The sequence below is a fragment of the Vigna unguiculata genome, chromosome 4 (genome assembly GCF_004118075.2).
Source record: "Vigna unguiculata cultivar IT97K-499-35 chromosome 4, ASM411807v1, whole genome shotgun sequence".
Taxonomy (NCBI): Eukaryota; Viridiplantae; Streptophyta; class Magnoliopsida; order Fabales; family Fabaceae; genus Vigna; species Vigna unguiculata.
Window position 1 is genome coordinate 8,899,556 of NC_040282.1, and position 20,200 is coordinate 8,919,755.

The following is a 20,200-nucleotide window of genomic DNA, read 5'->3' on the forward strand; positions in this document are numbered from 1 at the left end:
TACGTGCTCTATCGGTTGTGGCCGATAGGTATGGCAGCAAGTCACCTTGAAGTAATCATCAGACGATGTAGAACACGAATAACCGTATTGGGGATCAGATTGCGGAAATAAAAATATAGGGCAATGTGGAAAGTTAAGTTAAGTGTTGTTATGTGTATGTATACTGATTTATATATATATATATATATATATATATATATATGTTTATAGCTTTGTATATATGTGATTTATCTGCTAAGCTCACCCTATCTGCGTGTGTGTGGCGATGATCGTGTACGCGGTACACGGGAGCATATGTTAGTGATGCAGGTGGCTTTGGTGCAGCTTAGTCGCGGAGAGGGGATTGACTTGGGGAACTTTTACATGTATCACTTTGTTTTGAAAACATTTGTAAACCCGGATGGGTGATTTAATAACATTGTGGTTTAAATTATGTAATGGACGTTCTAAAATTTATCCGCTCATTTAATAAAGAAATAAATTTTCCCGCGTTTTGGGAAAATGAGGTATTATTAATCGCGCTGTTTTATTTATTCCATTTAATTATTTATAAATCCGTAATATCCTGACGGGATGTTACAATTGCTGGTTTGGAAGTCTTTAAAATGCATGAATAAACTCTTGATAATTTCAAGTAACTATTAATGTGGCATGAGTTGGAAGCTTGATTGGGTTATGTTGTAAGTCTCTATGAATTTGAATGTTCCTTTGGGTTAGTCACATGTTGAGAATTGGTTTATTAGGGAATGCATGTGTATCATTATATATTAAATTGTTGGATAGGAGGTCTGAAGTGCTATATTAATTTGCATTGGTGTATAGAATCACATCCTTAAGTTGTTAGAGGGTTGTTGCTTTATATTTGATTTGAGGATGCGTTATTCATAAGTTGAAATTGAATGCTAGCATGGATTTAAATGGTGGAGTATATATATGAATAGGTTTTTATCCTTATATGGTGTTCAACTCTTTTATATATACCCAATGTGAGACTTAGATTCACACTTGGAGTCCCAATAATATCTCCTTCATCCTTTTTATGGGGATCTACTCCATGTGCTCTACAACAAAGACCATTACAAGCTTGCACTTGGACAAATCAACACTGCTTGAATAGGTTTCATGTTGCACTACCAAAGCCTGCAACAGTTTTAGAAGCTAGAGCTAAGGAAACAGCTTAGAAGGAAAAGAGAAAAACTGAAAAGGATGTGGAGGATGAGAATTGTGGGGCTGGTGTATACTCAATGAATTTGAAAAAGAGTTACATTTTAGTCAATGATGAATGGAACGAGGATGTACTACATGAAATCTTGGATGGACTCAATGTTTATGATTTCATTGATCCTTATATTCTGCATAGCCTTATGATTTCATCTTTGGATTTTATTTTTTCTTATCCTTCATTTGTATCTTGCTTCTCCCTTGTCTCTCTGAACTAAAGCTTCTATAGTTTTGGATGATTGCAATTCCATATACTTTCTCTTTTCTCAGGAATAGACATGGCCCTTTCGAAATTGAATCGTGGTAGCTCTGGGTCCACAAAATTATCATAGTAGCTGCTACTTTGCTTGTTTATATATTGTTGGTTTGGTTTTGAAGAGTTGATGATTATTGGTTTCCTTTCAGTGCTTCTAACTTTCGGGCAGAGTTACATTGTTAGAATATGTATTCCTACTGATATGGCAGACAAATTGTTGTCATGTCCGCTTGTTGGTACAGAAAAATAATCAAGTAGTGAAGAGGAACACCATAGGAAGCTTCTTTCTTATGAGCACAAATATTTGTCAAAAGATGCTACTAATTACCAATGCAAGAAGGTAACTAGGTTTCCTCGCTAATATTTTATTTAATTGAATTAATGAAACCTTAGTCTATGTTCTTTTCAAAAAAGGCTTGGAGATTTTATCTTAACATAAAACTATTTCAATATGATAATTTATTTAACACTGCTTTTCATGATATTTTGCAGAATTATGTTTATAGAAACAAATAATATTTATGTATGTCATGTCATGTCATGGACTGTTGTTTGATCTACGTATGCCGTCTCATTCAAAATGCCATCTTTAGGTTTAGAGTGATTAATTGAAAACAATTGCTTCTCTCATTCAAAATTCAATTAGAAGTTTGCTTGGGTAAGGAGAATAAGATATTTTATGTTGATTGATTTCAATTGCTTCTCTCATTCAAAATTCAATTAGAAGTTTGCTTGGGTAAGGAGAATAAGATATTTTATGTTGATTGATTATAGATGTTATTGATGCAAATAGGAAACTTCCCTTGTGCTTTTACTCTTGTTATCTATTGCATTCTAGCATCAGAGACAAAAAGGTGAAAGCAGAAGGCACTATGTTTAGGGAATATTGCAGGACAAGAAATTAAGAAGGGTAATCCAACTTTATCTTTATTGCCCTTTTCTGTGTAGAATTTGGAAAAATAAAATTCCATATACCTATTTTTGTTAGTGTGTACTAAATAGTGATACTTGTGTCATTATGTATTAAAGTATAATGCAATGTCTAAAACAATCTAGAAAAATCTAAGATAGAGTTATTGAAATGTAATGAAACTTCTAGAGTATTGGAGAAAAGCTTAGGATAGAAAGAAAAGTCAAGAACATTCTACTATGTAGAAAAATCTAGAACTATTTGCTCAAGTTCTAGCTAGAAGTTTCTAGAATAATCTATGGGTCTATAAATACCCAATGTATCCTACCATTTGTAAAATCAAGAACAACTAACACAACATCCAATACAACTACTCTCAACTACAAAATACACTTCTTCCAACTACAACTTCCACATTCTACTATCTCCATAATTTTCTTTATCCCATCAACTATTCCTTTCACAACCTCAAAATACTATCAGTGGTACCAGAGCTACGTTCGGTCATCTACTGGGCGTAGATAAATTTTTCAACTACTTCAAAAAAAAATTAGAACTCCATTCTATACTACTTCCAAATATTTTCTCAACCTATGGCCACTACCAATCAAACATCATCAATTCCAGTACCTATTTTCATAGGAGAAAAATATGATTTTTGGAGTGTCAAAATGAAGACATTCTTTCGCTCCCAAGACTTATGGGACATTATAGAAGAGGGATTCACTATTCCAGAAGACACTTCCACTTTTATTGCAGCTTAGAAGAACGAGTTGAAGGGAAACAAACAGAATGATTCAAGAGCTTTATTTGCTCTTCAACAAGCAGTTGATAACGCAATCTTTCCAAGAATAATAGGTGCCACAAGTGCAAAGGAAGCTTGGAACACAATACAAGAAGAGTTTCAAGGAAGTGATGAGGTACGCAATGTTAAACTTCATTCTCTAAGATGAGAGTTTGAATTAATAAGAATGAAAGAATCTGATACCATTAAAGACTACTATTCTAGAATAAAGGAAATAGTTAGTCAAATGAGAGTCCATGGGGAAACTATTCTTGACAAAAAAATCATTGAGAAAATTTTAATTTCTATTCCCCAAAAATATGATGCAATCGCAACTGCGATTGAACAAACAAAAGATTTGGCCACATTGTCAGTAACACAACTAATGGGCTCTCTTGAAGCTTATGAACAAAGATTGAAAAGGCATGAAGAAGACTCGATCGAAAATGCCTTTCAATCAAAACTAAAATTACGGTCTCAGAATAAAGAATATGAAGGAAATAAAAGTAGAGGAGAAATTTCTAGAAATAAAGAAAATTCTAGAAGTTTCCCTATGACCCGTCAAGGAAAATATCCCCCATGTGGCATATGTAAAAAGACAAGTCACATGGAAAAAGATTGTTGGCATCATGGAAAACCTCAATGTCAGTACTACAAGAAATTTGGCCACGTAGAGAAGTATTGTCGTAATAAAAATAAGCATCAAGCAAACTTTGCTGAAGAACATAATCAGGAGCAATGCTTATTTTATGCCAATCAAGAATCTCCTAACGGAGGAGAAAGTTGGTACTTGGATAATGGATGCAGCAATCACATTACCAAAGATCAAAGCACCTTCAAAGACATTGATAAATCTGTCAATGTCAAAGTTCGACTAGGAAACGGTGCCACAGTGGAGTCTCAAGGCAAAGGAACTATCATGGTGGAGACAAAGAAAGGTACGAAATTCGTCAAGGATGTTTAACTGGTTCCCAATCTTAAAGAGAATCTTTTAAGTATTGGCCAAATGATGGAGAATGGATATTCTCTCCACTTTGAGAAAGATACATGCAAACTTTATGACAGTAGAAAGATAGAAATTGGCCAAGTAAAAATGGAGAAGAGAAATAGAAGCTTTCCCATAAGCTTCAAACCTAGAACTAATATTGCCATGAAGGTAGAAGTTGATGACTCGTGGCTTTGGCATAGGAGATTTGGCCACTTCAACACATATGCCTTAAAGCTTCTTGATGAGTTCAAATTTTGCCCTTATTTAATATTTAAATTTGGGGATTTAATTGAATTTTCTGTGCTAAAAGATTGATTTAATTATGATTTGTGATTATTGGATTTATTGAGTAAGTTTGGTAAAAGTGGCGTAAAAATTGATTTTAGTTGCATAAAATATTATTGGATATTCTAACGTTTTTTAATGCAGGTGGAATTTATTTTTGGTTAATTAATAGTGTGATTTTAAAATATTCAAAGTTACAAAATAAGTCCAAAATCAAGAAATTCTGAAAAAGAATAAATCAGGAGCTAAATGCACCCCCAGATTTTATTTGCACACTCCTGCAAAGTGGACCACCAAAAACCCTGTTCTGCACCCTCAGTTTTCACTAAGTTGCACCCCTCCTACCACTTAAACTCCACTCAACCAGATCATGCCATGTGGCAATCCCCACCTTTTAAAATTAACCAACCATAAGCTGCCACGTGTCATAATCCTCCACTCACCAAATTGACCACTCAGATCTTGCCACGTCATCATCTCCTCCATCTCACACATGAAACCCTAACCCTAATTTCCCTTCCACCCACCATGGCAACCACCGCCGCCATCTCCTCGCCGGCCACCACTGAAACTCGCCGGAAACAGCAGCAACCTCGTGCTTCCTCCACCACCATCTTCCTCCTTCGCGCCACCTTCACCTGCAACGCACCAGCGGCGCCATCTCCGTCAACCACCATGAGCTCCGCAACAGCGAACACCACCGCGCAGCAGCTCCGCACACCAGCCGTAGCAGTTCGAACCTACAAATCACCACCGTGGTAGCCACCGCAAAACACCATCACTACAACAGAACACGAACTAGTGAAACCTTCTCCACAGCGCATCCTTCACTCAGCAGCCATGGCTGCACCAGCTTCGAAGCCACCACGATGCAACGCACCTCACTGCACCCTCATTCTCGTCCACCATCTGCGCGAACCAGCGCCGTCCCGCAACTACCAGATTCACGCAGCCACGTCGGAGCAGTCGTCATTGCCGTCAACCGTCATTGCCATCTCCATCTCCATTGCATCTGCAGAAACCCTAATTTTGGAGAGAGAAAATGCACTGCCACGTGTCAGCATCTGATAAGACAGTCAAACTGGTCAACTGGTCAACTTTGGTCAACTGGTCAAAGTCAGCAGTCAACTCTGGTCAAAACTGCAAATATGGTTAAATGAAAGGGGCAAAATTGGAAATTGGACAGTAATTAAGTTGCTAATTAATTAAATAAAAATAAAAGATTTTAGCAACTGACAGATAAAGCCCAAAGTCCAGTGGAAGCCTATATAAAGAGACTTAAGGGAGCAGAAGCGGGACGACTGAGAACTTACAGCTTAGACACTTAGAACTCTCTGGTTTTGGCAGATACCGTCTCCACCACATCTCTCATTCTTTCTTTTATTTTCTTTCCTTCATATCATCATGTATTCCATCAAAGCCATGGAGGGCTAAGCTTTTAGGGTTGATTCCACTGTAATTTCTTAACTGGATTCTGAGGTTAGATGAATTTAAGTGTTTGTTATTTTGATTATTGTTGTGGTTTTTGTTTATCTATGTCCTTTGCTTCTTAATCGAATAGAAAATAATGATTTTAAATCTACATGCATGCTAATCATATGAGTTAAAAGGTTTTTAAATTAAATTGAGACTTTACTTTGATTTTGTTTAGAAACTTTCATTGATTAAATAAGTTTTTGCCAATAATTGAGACTTTAATTTGATTAGAGGTAATTACTTTAACTAAAATTAGTCAAGACTTTACTTTGATTAATTAGTTTTCTATTTGGTGAAGAAACAAAGGAATAGACATGATTAGGCATAGTAAAATTAATTGAGACTGTACTTTGATTGAATTTACTATGGACAATCTAACAATTTCACTTTTAATTGAGACTGTACTTTGATTAAAAGTGAGGATGCCAACAAATGAATTGAGTCTTTACATTGATTGATTTGTAAATCAACAACAATAATTAATTTAACAATAATCTCTAGATAACCAATGAAGAATCTTATTTAGAAAAAGCAGTGGAATTGACCTATTTACTATTATTGTGTTTACAATCTTCCGTGTCATTTTCTTTGCATATCAAAACCCCCTATTTTTATAGTTGCTAGTTTTAATTGCATTTTTAAGAATCAAATATTTGAGATCAATTCCGTATTCGTTGTGAGACGACTCAGGGTTATCTTAACCCTAACTATTTTGTTCACTACTAACTGGCAATACTGAAGTTGCTAAAGTAGTGGTAATTTGATCGCCTAACGACAGCGATATCAAATTTGGCGCCGTTGCCGGGGAATACGGTTAGTATTTCTTTTATTTTGATTCTGTTTTTATTTATTTATTTATTTTATTTTTATTTTTTATTTTTATTTTTTATTTATTTTACGCATATACGTTTGATATAGTTTGTTATTTTGTAGTATCTAGTTTTCTGTTAATATATTCCAAGCAAAGTTCTATTTTTGTTTTGATTAAGAATTTCTTTTAAGAAATTTTTGAGACTAGTTTGGAAAACTCTGTCTAGGAAAGACTTGGTATTTAAGTTGTCCATTGTGACGCACCTCTCTTTCCTGGGAGTAGACCCAACGACATCTTAACTCATTTCTTTCTTGAAATCTTTCTCCAAAACAAGAATAGGAAGAAAAAAAAACACACAGGGAAACACTTTCAGGTGGACTGCATAGTGCATGAATCGGGCCAATCCGGGTCAATTTTATCAACTTGATTCAGAACTTGAAAGGAACTTGCGTAAATCACGTAGGAGACTTGAACTCAGGTGTTCTACTGAAGGAGCACCATCATCATCTGAACCTACCACTGAAAGTGTACCACTAGAATCACCTCCGGTGATTAACATATCTTCTGATCCATCACCTGAACCAGAAATTCAAGAAGATAGAATGGAAGAAAGAACAATAAGAGAGTTGGCTTCACCGGATGCAGCAATTACACAAAACATGTGCATCCAATATCCAGATGGAGAATGTGAGCTTAAGTCTGGGTTAATCCATCTTTTACCCAAATTCCATGGATTAGCAGGAGAAGACCCGTACCATCATTTGAAGGAATTTCATGTTGTTTGTTCATCCATGAGACCTACAACAGTGACAGAGGAACATATCAAGCTTAAGGCTTTTCCATTCTCATTGCAAGATGCCGCTAAGAATTGGTTATACTGCCTTCCGCCAGGATCCATCAATACTGGGAGACTCTGAAAAGATTATTTCTGGAAAAGTTTTTTCCAGCATCTAGAGTTGCTGCTATTCGCAAAGATATTTATGGGATAAGGCAACAAGAAAGAGAAAGTCTTCACGAGTATTGGGAAAGATTCAAAAAGTTATGTGCTTCCTGTCCTCATCACCAAATAAACGAGCATCTCCTCATTCAATACTTTTATGAGGGATTGAGTATCATGGATAGACAAATGATAGATGCTGCAAGTGGAGGGTCATTGGTGGACAAAACGCCAACAAATGCAAGACAATTGATTGAAACTATGGCGTCGAACCATCAACAATTTTCCACAAGGAGTAATTCTATAACTCTATTGAAGGGAACCCATGGAGTAGAAGCTTCATATGTTGCAGATCACAAGAAATTAGAAGGGAAGTTGGATGACTTAGCAGCCATGGTAAGGACCTTGACAGACTTACAGAAAAAGCCTATCCCTTCTACTTTATGTGGAATTTGTGCTTCTACTAATCATCCTACAGAGGCTTGTTCTATGTTAAAAGAGACAGGGACGTTAGACAATGAACAACCTCAGGCATATGCTGCAAACATCTATGGCAATAATAGACCACCTCGGCAGCAATACAACCATGATTTGTCCTCCAACAAGTACAACCCAGATTGGAAGGAATATCCCAGCCAGAAATGGGGAAATCAACAGCCTCAACACCAACAAGTCTATGTTCCACCTCAACAGAGGCAACAACCACAACCAGCTGCAACCTCTGGTGATTCAAACATGGAAGCAATGATGAAAATGATGGCTGACATGATGAAGGGACAAATCAATGAGTTGAAACAGACGATGGAAGCAACCAATCAAAATTTGCAGAACCAGATTGGACAAATGGCAAATGAGTTAAATCAGATGAAGTCTCAACAAGGCTCAAGCAATTTGCCTGCACAAACTGTAATCAACCCGCGAAATGTAAGTGCTATTACTTTAAGATCGGGTAAGCAAATACAAGGTCTTGGGGATGCCCAAGAAGATGAAGATAAGGACAATGAAGTTGTACCTAATGATGAAAGAGGAAGATCAGATGAAGCAACACAAGCAACATCTGAGATGCCTGCACCCAGTGATAACTCCAGGTTGGTATCCCCTAATACTTCCTCTGAAAATCCTTCTCCTTATTCTCCTCCTCCTCCCTATCCAAACCGTTTGAAACCAAAAACTAAAAAGATGGAGGAGTTAGACAAAGAAATCCTGAATACTTTCAAGAAAGTGGAGATAAACATCCTTTGTTGGATGCTGTGAGACAAATTCCTAAATACGCCAAGTTTCTCAAAGAATTATGTACACATAAAAGGCGTATTATGGACAAAGAGGTAGTGAACATGGGAAGAAACGTCTCTAGCTTAATTAAGAAGCCTGCAGTCAGAATGCCGCAAAAGTGTAAGGATCCAGGTATGTTTTCTGTTCCCTGCATTATAGGAAGTACTAAGTTTGACAATGCTATGTTAGATTTAGGAGCTTCCATTAATGTAATGCCTTTATCTGTTTTTACTTCACTTCATCTTGGACCTCTTAAGTCTACTGGTGTGGTCATTCAATTGGCCAACCGTAGCACAGTTAACCCTGCAGGTGTGCTAGAAGATGTGCTTGTCCGTGTGGACAAGTTAATTTTTCCTGCAGATTTCTACATCTTGGACATGAAGGATGATGAAGGAATGAGTTCAACCACAATATCTTGGGAAGACCATTCATGATGACAGCACGTACCAAGATAGACGTGCATGCAGGATCCTTGACTATGGAGATAGGAGATGAGAAGGTGCAGTTCAACGTGCTAGAAGCCATGAAGCACCCAATTGAAGACCATTCTTTGTTTTGTATTGATTTATTGAGTAATGTAGTGAACAATTATGCTTTTGGACTTTTGGACGTTTTATCTGGTTTTTCTTCTTCTTTGGATTTTTCTTTTTCGAATATTTCGGGCTCAATTTTAGACGAAAGAGAAAATTGTAAAACAGGTGATGTTGAGGACGCGGTGTCACTATTTGATACCTCTGTGGCGTCCAAGTGTGATGCTGAGGTGGCTGAAATTACCTTAGGCAGTAAAATGTTGCCATCTGTGGAACAGCCACCCACTTTGGAGTTGAAACCTTTACCATCTCATTTGAAATATGTTTATCTTGAGAGGGATGGGAAACTCCCTGTTATTATATCTGCCTTGCTTACTGACGAGCAGGAACAAAAGCTATTGCAGGTTATCAAAGATCACAAGCGAGCAATAGGCTGGACTTTGGCAGATATTCCTGGTATTAGTCCTTCTTTCTGCATGCACAGAATACTCTTGGAGGAGGATGCTAAGCCAGTGAGGCAACCTCAGAGGAGACTGAATCCTCAGCTGATGGAGGTTGTGAAGAAAGAAGTCACCAAGTTGCTACAAGCAGGTATTATATATCCCATTTCTGACAGCACTTGGGTGAGTCCTGTACATGTGGTCCCCAAGAAATCTGGGATCACCGTGGTCAAGAATGAGAAGAACGAGTTGATTCCTACTCGTATTCAGAATAGCTGGAGGGTCTGTATTGATTATAGAAGACTAAACCAGGCCACCAGGAAGGACCACTTTCCTTTACCATTCATGGACCAGATGTTAGATCGATTGGCAGGTAAGTCTCATTACTGTTTTCTTGATGGATTCTCTGGGTATTTTCAGATTTGTATTGCCCAGAGGATCAACATAAGACTACTTTACATGTCCATTCGGTACATATGCTTATAGGAAAATGCCATTTGGCCTTTGCAATGCTCCTGGAACATTTCAGCGATGTATGATGAGTATTTTTACAGATTTGTTGGAGCATTGTATTGAGGTTTTTATGGATGATTTTAGTGTATATGGTTCATCTTTTGATCACTGCTTGTCTAATCTTGCTAGAGTCTTGGAGAGATGTGAAGAAACTAACCTTGTTCTAAATTTTGAAAAATGTCATTTTATGGTGGAACAAGGTATAGTTTTAGGTCACGTTGTTTCCAAGAATGGTATATCTGTAGATCCTGCTAAAATTGATATTATTTCACAATTGCCTTACCCCTCTTCTGTGAAAGAGGTTCGATCTTTTCTTGGACATGCAGGATTTTACAGGAGGTTTATCAAGGACTTCAGCAAGATAGCCAACCCTCTCTCCAACTTGTTGCAAAAGGATGTAGTATTTGACTTTGGAGAGAGGTGCAAAGATGCGTTTGATACATTGAAAAAGGCGCTTACCACCACTCCTATCATCCAGCCACCTGACTGGACATTACCATTCGAGTTGATGTGTGATGCATCAAACTTTGCAGTAGGAGCGGTGCTTGCACAAAAAGATGGGAAGCTATCACATGTGATATATTATGCTTCCAGAACATTGGACACAGCGCAGGCTAACTACACCACGACTGAGAAGGAATTATTGGCTGTTGTGTTTGCCTTGGACAAATTCAGACCGTATATACTTGGTTCCAAGGTAATTGTTTATACTGATCATGCAGCATTAAAATTCCTTCTGAAGAAAGCAGATTCGAAACCAAGGTTGATCAGATGGATGCTACTGCTCCAAGAGTTTGACATTGAGATTCTAGACAGAAGTGGAGCACATAACTTAGTAGCCGATCATCTTAGCAGGATTGAAAATGGAGAAGATAACATTCCTATTAAGGATGACTTTCCTGATGAAGTCCTCCTAGCATTGACTGCTGTGAAAGGTATGTTTCCTGAACCTTGGTTTGCTGACATTGTTAATTATTTGGTTGTTTCTGCTATTCCTCCTTCCTTCTCCAAATATGAAAGAATCAAGCTAAAAAGTGAGGCAAAGTACTATATCTGGGAAGACCCAATCTTATGGCGCATTGGTAGTGACCAAGTCATAAGGAGGTGTGTTCCAGATATCGAGATACCTCATGTGCTTGAGTTCTGTCATTCGTCTCCTTTTGGTGGACATTATGGCACACAAAGAACAGGTAGGAAGGTGTTGGATTGTGGATTATATTGGCCTACTATTTTTAAAGATGCACAGAGGGTATATGAAAATTGTGAGCAGTGCCAAAGGGCAGCCAGATCCATTACAAGAAGGGATGAAATGCCTCAACAACCCATGCTATATTGTGAGGTATTTGATATTTGGGGTATTGATTTTATGGGTCCTTTTCCTCCTTCTTTTGGGTTTTCTTATATTTTGCTTGCTGTAGACTATGTCTCCAAATGGGTGGAAGCCATAGCTACAAGGACTAATGATTCTCGAGTTGTTATGAGTTTTGTCAGGTCTAACATTTTCTGCAGATTTGGGATACCACGAGCCATCATCAGTGACCAGGGGACTCATTTCTGTAATAGGCTACTTGAGAACATGTTGAAGAAGTATGGGGTGACACATCGCATTGCTACACCATATCACCCCCAAACCAATGGACAAGCAGAGATCTCTAACAGAGAGATTAAAAAGATACTAGAGAAAGTAGTGAAGCCTAGTCGAAAGGATTGGGCCACAAGATTGGATGAAGCACTTTGGGCACACAGGACAGCCTACAAAACACCTATAGGTATGTCACCTTTCAGGGTGGTTTTTGGAAAGGCTTGTCATCTACCTGTGGAGATTGAACATCGGGCCTATTGGGCCGTGAAAGCATGCAACTTGGATTTGGAAGAAGCAGGAAATGAGCGAAAACTTCAGTTGCAAGAACTAGAGGAGATTAGGCTTGCAGCCTATGAAAATTCAAAGTTCTACAAAGAGAAAACCAAGAAGTTCCATGACCAAAAGCTTGTGGCTAGAAAGGATTTCAAGGTAGGCCAGAAGGTGTTACTATACAAATCCAAGCTTGGTCACATGAGTGGTAAGTTGCGTTCTACTTGGGAAGGACCATACATTGTTACAGAAGTCTTCCCTTATGGAGCAGTGGAGATCAAGGAAGAATCTTCAGCAAGAACTTTTAAAGTTAATGGGCATCGTCTTCGGATATTCAATGAAAATCAAGATATGCTGAATAAGACGATGGATGGGATGAACTTGACTTCTCCCTCATACCTTCCACCTTGAGGAGGTAAGTACACTTCATACTTTTTCTTTGCATTTTATACATATTGAATACATTGAGGACAATGCATGGATAAAGTGTGGGGGTGTGGGGAGATTTCCCCCTTTTCTGTTTTGTATTCTATTTGTTTTGTTTTTCCTTTTCTAATTTTGTTTAAAAAAAAAAAAAAAAGAGAAGTAAGGATTGTTTTTGAAACTATGCTCCATAACTCTTTCTTCCCTACTATTTCAAAAACACACAAATCCTAAAGTTTTTCCTACCTTTGCTTTGGCCTCATTATAACCTTGAAAAGTCCTCATGATTTTTGAATGCATGTTTTCTGAAAGCTGTGAATATTAGAGTCTTGCTAAGCATTGAGAGTGTTTACTTGCATGGGTATTTTGAGTGAAAACACAAGCCAAAACACTTGAGCGAATCTTGGTGAGAAAATATATGTTTAACTTGAGTGTTTCTCTTTCATATTTGATTATCTTGTAAACTCAAAAGATTAACTCATGTGTGAAAAACAGAATTTTATCCATTTGTTTGTGCATGACAACATGATTTTTAGAAGATTGATCTGTTTCCATTTGTATTCATTTCTTTAATCCACTGAAAATATGGAATAAAAGACCTCAGAATAAAGTTTTGAAATTGTTCAATTTTTCCCATGAGTGCAAAAGGATAAGTGTGGGTGTGTGATGAGTTCAAATTTTTGCCCTCATTTAATATTTTAAATTTGGGGATTTAATTGAATTTTCTGTGCTTAAAGATTGATTTAATTAGGATTTGTGATTATTGGATTTATTGAGTAAGTTTGGTAAAAGTGACGTAAAAATTGATTTTAGTTGCATAAAATATTATTGGATATTCTAACGTTTGTTAATGCAGCTGGAATTTATTTTTGGTCAATTAATAGTGTGATTTTAAAATATTCAAAGTTACAAAATAAAGTCCAAAATCAAGAAATTCTGAAAAAGAATAAATCAGGAGCTAAATGCACCCCCAGTTTTTATTTGCACACTCCTTCTAAAGTGGACCACCAAAAACCTGTTCTGCACCCCCAGTTTTCACTAAGTTGCACCCCTCCTACCACTTAAACTCCACTCAACCAGATCATGCCATGTGGCAATCCTCACCTTTTAAAATTAGCCAACCATAAGCTGCCACGTGTCATAATCCTCCACTCACCAAATTGACCACTCAGATCTTGCCACGTCATCATCTCCTCCATCTTACACATGAAACCCTAATCCTAATTTTCCTTCCACCCACCATGGCAGCCGCCGCCATCTCCTCGCCGGCCACCACTGAAACTCGCCGGAAACAGCAGCAACCTCGCGCTTCCACCACCACCATCTTCCTCCTTCGCGCCACCTTCACCTGCAACGCACCAGCGGCGCCTTCTCCGCAGCACATCCTCATCGCCAAGCCGGAAACCACCGCGAGTTCATCTTCTCCGCGAGCGCGAGCAACCAACGCATCTCCATCGAGCTTCGCACCTCCACAACTTGCCAGAAATGACGAATAGCAACAACCACCGCGAAGCGCCATTACCACGATTCTGCAGCCACCACACTTCATGTGTAGAACCACCACACCTCCATCTTCTCGCCTCCGCACCTGCAACTTCAAACCATCCAGTGGCGCCACCATAGATCGCGATCATCTTCTTCACTCGCGCCACCACAGATCGCGTAGCTTCCATCACCGTGCCGCCTCCGTCTTCTCCGTTCACGCACCTGTCCTCGCCGGAAAAGAAGACCTCGCCGGAGCAGCCACCACGTCGGAGCAACCGTGCTGTCACGAGGGAGGGAGAAGAGTGTGAGAGTGAAACCCTAATTCTGGAGAGAGAATCTGCACTGCCACGTGTCAGTATCTGATAGGACAGTCAAACTGGTCAACTCTGGTCAACTGGTCAAAGTCAGCAGTCAATTCTGGTCAAAACTGCAACTATGGTTAAATGAGAGGGGCAGAATTGGAAATTGGACAGGAATTAAGTTGCTAATTAATTAAATAAAAATAAAAGATTTTAGCAACTGACAGATAAAGCCCAAAGTCCAGTGGAAGCCTATATAAAGAGACTTAAGGGAGCAGAAGCGGGGGACTGACAATTTACAACTTACAGCTTAGACACTTAGAACTCTCTGGTTTTGGCAGATACCGTCTCCACCACATCTCTCATTCTTTCTTTTATTTTCTTTCCTTCATTTAATCATGTATTCCATCAAAGCCATGGAGGACTAAGCTTTTAGGGTTGATTCCACTGTAATTTCTTAAATGGATTCTGAGGTTAGATGAATTTATGTGTTTGTTATTTTGATTATTGTTGTGGTTTTTTTTATCTATGTTCTTTGCTTCTTAATCGAATAGAAAATAATGATTTTAAATCTACATGCATGCTAATCATATGAGTGAAAAGGTTTTTAAATTAAATTGAGACTTTACTTTGATTTTGTTTAGAAACTTTCATTTGATTAAATAAGTTTTTGCCAATAATTGAGACTTTAATTTGATTAGAGGTAATTACTTTAACTAAAATTAGTCAAGACTTTACTTTGATTAATTAGGTTTTCTATTTGGTAAAGAAACAAAGGAATAGACATGATTAGGCATAGTAAAATTAATTGAGACTGTACTTTGATTGAATTTACTATGGACAATCTAACAATTCTCACTTTTAATTGAGACTATACTTTGATTAAAAGTGAGGATGCCAACAAATGAATTGAGTCTTTACATTGATTGATTTGTAAAACAACAAAAATAATTAATTTAACAATAATCTCTAGATAACCAATGAAGAATCTTATTTAGAAAAAGCAGTGGAATTGACCTATTTACTATTATTGTGTTTACAATCTTCCGTGTCATTTTCTTTGCACATCAAAATCCCCCTATTTTCATAGTTGCTAGTTTTAATTGCATTTTTAAATCAAATACTTGAGATCAATTCCGTATTCGTTGTGAGACGACTCAGGGTTATCTTAACCCTAACTATTTTGTTCACTACTAACTGGCAATTCTGAAGTTGCTTAAGTAGTGGTAATTTGATCGCCTAACGACAACGATATCACTTCTATATAAGAAAAACATGGTGAGAGATATTCCATGCTTAAAGGAGAATAATGAATCATGCGAAGGATGTCTCCTTGGTAAACAACGTCGATTACCATTCTCGACCGACAAAGCATGGAGAGCAAAAGACTTACTAGAGTTGAGCCATACTGATGTTTGTGGACCAATGAGGATGCCTTCACATCACAACAATAGGTATTTCATCCTCTTCATTGATGACTTCTGTAGAATGACATGGGTCTATTTCTTAAAGGCAAAGTCAGAAGTCTTTGGAATATTCAAGAAATTCAAGGCCCTTGTTGAGAAGCAAAGTGGAAAACAGATAAAAGTACTTAGAAGTGATCATGGAAAGAAGTATACATCTCGTGAGTTTGACAAATTCTGCGAAGATGAAGGCATAAAGAGACAACTCACAGTCACATATACTCCACAACAAAATGGTGTGTCAGAAAGAAAAAAATCGCACAGTCATGGAAATGGCAAGATCAATGCTAAAAGAGAAAGGTATGCCTAATACTTTTTTGCCTGAAGCAGTCTACACTGCAGTTTACATTTTAAACAGATGTCCAACTAAGGCAGTCAAAGACAAGACTCCTATTGAAGCTTGGAGTGGAAGAAAGCCATCAGCCAAACACCTACGAGTATTTGGATCTATCTACTATATACATGTTCTTGATCAAAGGAGGCACAAGCTTGAAGACAAGACTATACGAGGAATATTATTGGGATATAACACATAATCAAAAGGCTATCGAGTTTACAACCTACAAACAAAAAAGCTCGTCATTAGTCGAGATGTTGAAATTGATGAAAATGCTTCTTGGAATTGGGAAGAAGAAAAAGTTGTTAAAAGCAACACTTTAGTCCCAGTGCAAAAATATCAAGAAGAAATTCAAGAAGAGGCAGAAGCTTCAGGTATGCCTTATCCACCTCCACTAGAAGATTCTTCACCAGAGTCCACTCCAAGACGAGTAAGATCTTTGGTAGACATATACGAAACCTGCAATATGGCCATGATTGAGCCTAATTGCTATGAGGAAGCATCAAAGCAAGAAGTATGGGTCAAGGCTATGGAATAAGAGGTTAAAATGATTGAGAAGAATAACACTTCCTAAATGGAGTGCTCGAAGAAGAGATTTATGTTGAACAACCTCAAGGCTTAATCAATAAAGGCAATGAAGGCAAAGTACTAAGACTAAAATAAGCCTTATACGGCTTGAAGCAAGCTCCTCGAGCATGGTATAGCAAGATTGATCAATACTTCATCGATCAAAGATTCAGGAGGAGCAAAAGTGATCCAACTCGAGTACTGCACAACAAAAGACCAAATTGCAGATATTTTTACAAAGGCACTACCAAGACCAAGGTTTAAACTACTACGCGCTATGCTTGGAGTTACTGAATTTACATCAAGGAGGAGTATTAAAGTATAATGCAAATTCTAGAACAATCTAGAAAAATCTAAGATAGAGTTATTGAAATGTAATGAAACTTTTAGAGTATTGGAGAAAAGTTTAGGATAGAAAGACAAGTCAAGAACATTTTACTATGTAGAAAAGTCTAGAACTATTTGCTCAAGTTCTAGCTAGAAGTTTCTAGAATAACCTATGGGTCTATGAATACCCCATTTATCCTACCATTTGTAAAATCAAGAACAACTAACACAACATCCAATACAACTACTCTCAACTACAAAATAAACTTCTTCCAACTACAACTTCCACATTCTACTATCTCCACAATATTCTCTATCCCATCAACTATTCCTTTCACAAACTCAAAATACTATCATTATGTATGAACATGGAGCTTCCAACAAATGAATAAAAAATATTCAAAGAAACCTGAAACATATTTTCAGGTGAGAGAGCATTTAGAGTGAGAATTGTTTTTCACGTCTGTTGAGTTTAGGAGTGTGGTAGACTAAGTTCTTCTATTTGTTTGTGCATATGGCAAGGCAAGCTGGCCCAAAGAGACGACATTTCGGTCCAAGTAAAGAGTTTGCAATTAGAGAGTTGTGCTTTTCATTAGGAAATGTTGCTTGTAAATAGTGGGCTAATCCATAAAATGTGGCTTAAAATACACTAAAAATAAAACCTTTAGGTTAGAAATATTCCATCCCTCCGTTTTTGACTGAAAATGCAAAACTTAGTTCCAAAAATGCAAAAATTTGACTTTTCCTCCCTTTGATTTTAGACTGACAATGCCAAGATCTCACAAGGTTAAAAATGTGAAGTTTTGAAAAACACATACATAAAAATCGTTGCCTTTTATAAGGATTTTAAGCAACGATTTTGAAATTGTTACCATATTGAAAACCCTGGCCTATTACCTATAGTTATGCTCACCTAGACTACGCCTAAAACAATGTTGTGTAAACTTTAGCCCACGATTTTTGTGGTTTAACTCACAATTTTGTATTGTTGCCTAAAGCGATTTTTGTTCAAGTGTGTTTTTTTATGTTGTTGTTGCTGTTGTGTTTTTTCTCAATGCTACTACTGTTGTTTATTTGCTACTATTGCTATTTTTCTTTTGTTGTTGTGGTTGTTGTTTATAATTGCAATGCTGATGTTTGTATTATTTGGTTTAGTATTTATGGGAGTTATATGTTAAAAGCTTTAGGTGTAAGGAAATAATACTTGGATTATGATATGAAGTAATTATATGATGAGTTGTGGTATGTTTGATCTTGCGATGAGATTATATGTATATGTGTACATATGTGATGTGACAATATGAATTCTCTGATAACTGTAAAGCCATGATGGTTCTTTTACCCAAAGGTTTTTGTTGACTCATGGTAAAAGGGTTTCTTTCAGGCATGAGTCTTTGGCATGAGCTTAGTAAGAGTGCTCTTACCCAAGGCTTTGTCGAGAGGGTAGAGTTGTTGCTTGTAAGTCTATGGAAAGCAAGGGAAATGACCTTTCCAAGAGGCGTTGTTGCGTAAGAAAGGTAGAGTGGTTGGTTATGAGAGAATGGCATACCGTTGGATATTACTTGGTGGTAATATGTCGATGACTACATGTCTTAGTTTTGGGAACATGTGATGGGTTGTTATCTTTGTCAAGTTATGCATATGTTGGGATAATGCAAGGTGAGATTTACATGGGGAATGCACTATTATATGATGTTTTTTTGTTAGCTCACCCTTGCTTTTATGCGTGTTTGTATTTGTGCAATGATCGTATAACGTGTGTGTTATACGGGAGTAGATGTTGATGTAGAGACTAGTGGAAAGGCATAGTGTGAGGAGCTGTGGTAAAGCTTCTTGGGAAGCTTTATGAAAAGATTTTGGAAGTGGTTAATTTTGAATAAGTCAATTGTAGTTTGACTTGTTTTGAGTTTTTTAAACTTGTGATAAGCTTTGGTTTAGACAACTTAAACTGGTTTGGTTGCTTTCATTAATGCTTTACTTGATAATAAAGTTTCATTCGGATGAACATTTTGGAAAGTAGCTTTCAATGAAAAAAAAAGAAAGTGTGAAGTGTTCCTATTTAATACGATGTATCAGAATTTAACTTTGAAATTTTGACAATTTTAAACTTACACGTAGCATCTCGAAGGGGGTGTTACACTATTCATCAGTCCATCTTCATCTTCTTTTTTTTGGTTTAATGTGTTTTTGGTCCCTTAACTTTTAGTGAATTTTGAAATTAGTCCATTTCGAAACTTTGGACCAATTTAGTCATCCATCTTTAGAAATATGTGAATTTAGTCCTTTTAATCAAATTTTGTTAGGTTTATTTGATGTTTTGTACGCATTTTAGGATTGTATTTGAGTTGTTTATACTATTTGACACATTTTTGCTTTAATGTTAAGTCAAATACTATTGTGAAACGTGTCAAATAAACTTAACAAAATTTGATTTAAAGAACTAAATCCACGTATTTCGAAAGATGAAAGCCTAAATTGGTTCAATGTTTCGAAATAGACTAATTTCAAAATTCATTGAAAGTTAATGGACCAAAAACATATTTAACCATTTTTTTTTCACGAGAATGGCCCTTCCACATACTACATAATTGATGGAGACTATTACTGGTTTACATGCATTTTGTTTCTTTCGATCACTGTTTAAGTAACTCACTAAGCTATGCCTCACTTAAGAACTAAAACAAAACTAGACCTATTGTTTACTTGTCCTAAACTTGTACTATGACTATTTAAGCTATCTAAGAACATTAGTTTACTCTACAGCAATCTATTCTAATATATGACCTACTACTACATCTATCTATTAAGCTAGAATACTTAACATACTAAGACACTAATATCTAAACAAAAAATCTATAATCTTAGGCTATTCTAAAGCTAATTCTAAGACTAACACAAAATAAACTAATTAAGCTCAATTCGTAAAACTAACCTCAAATGCTCTTTAAACTAAATTTAGACTAAAACTAAGAATTAGAAGTTAAATATACCTAAAACAATGTATTCAGACAAGCGACTTATCAA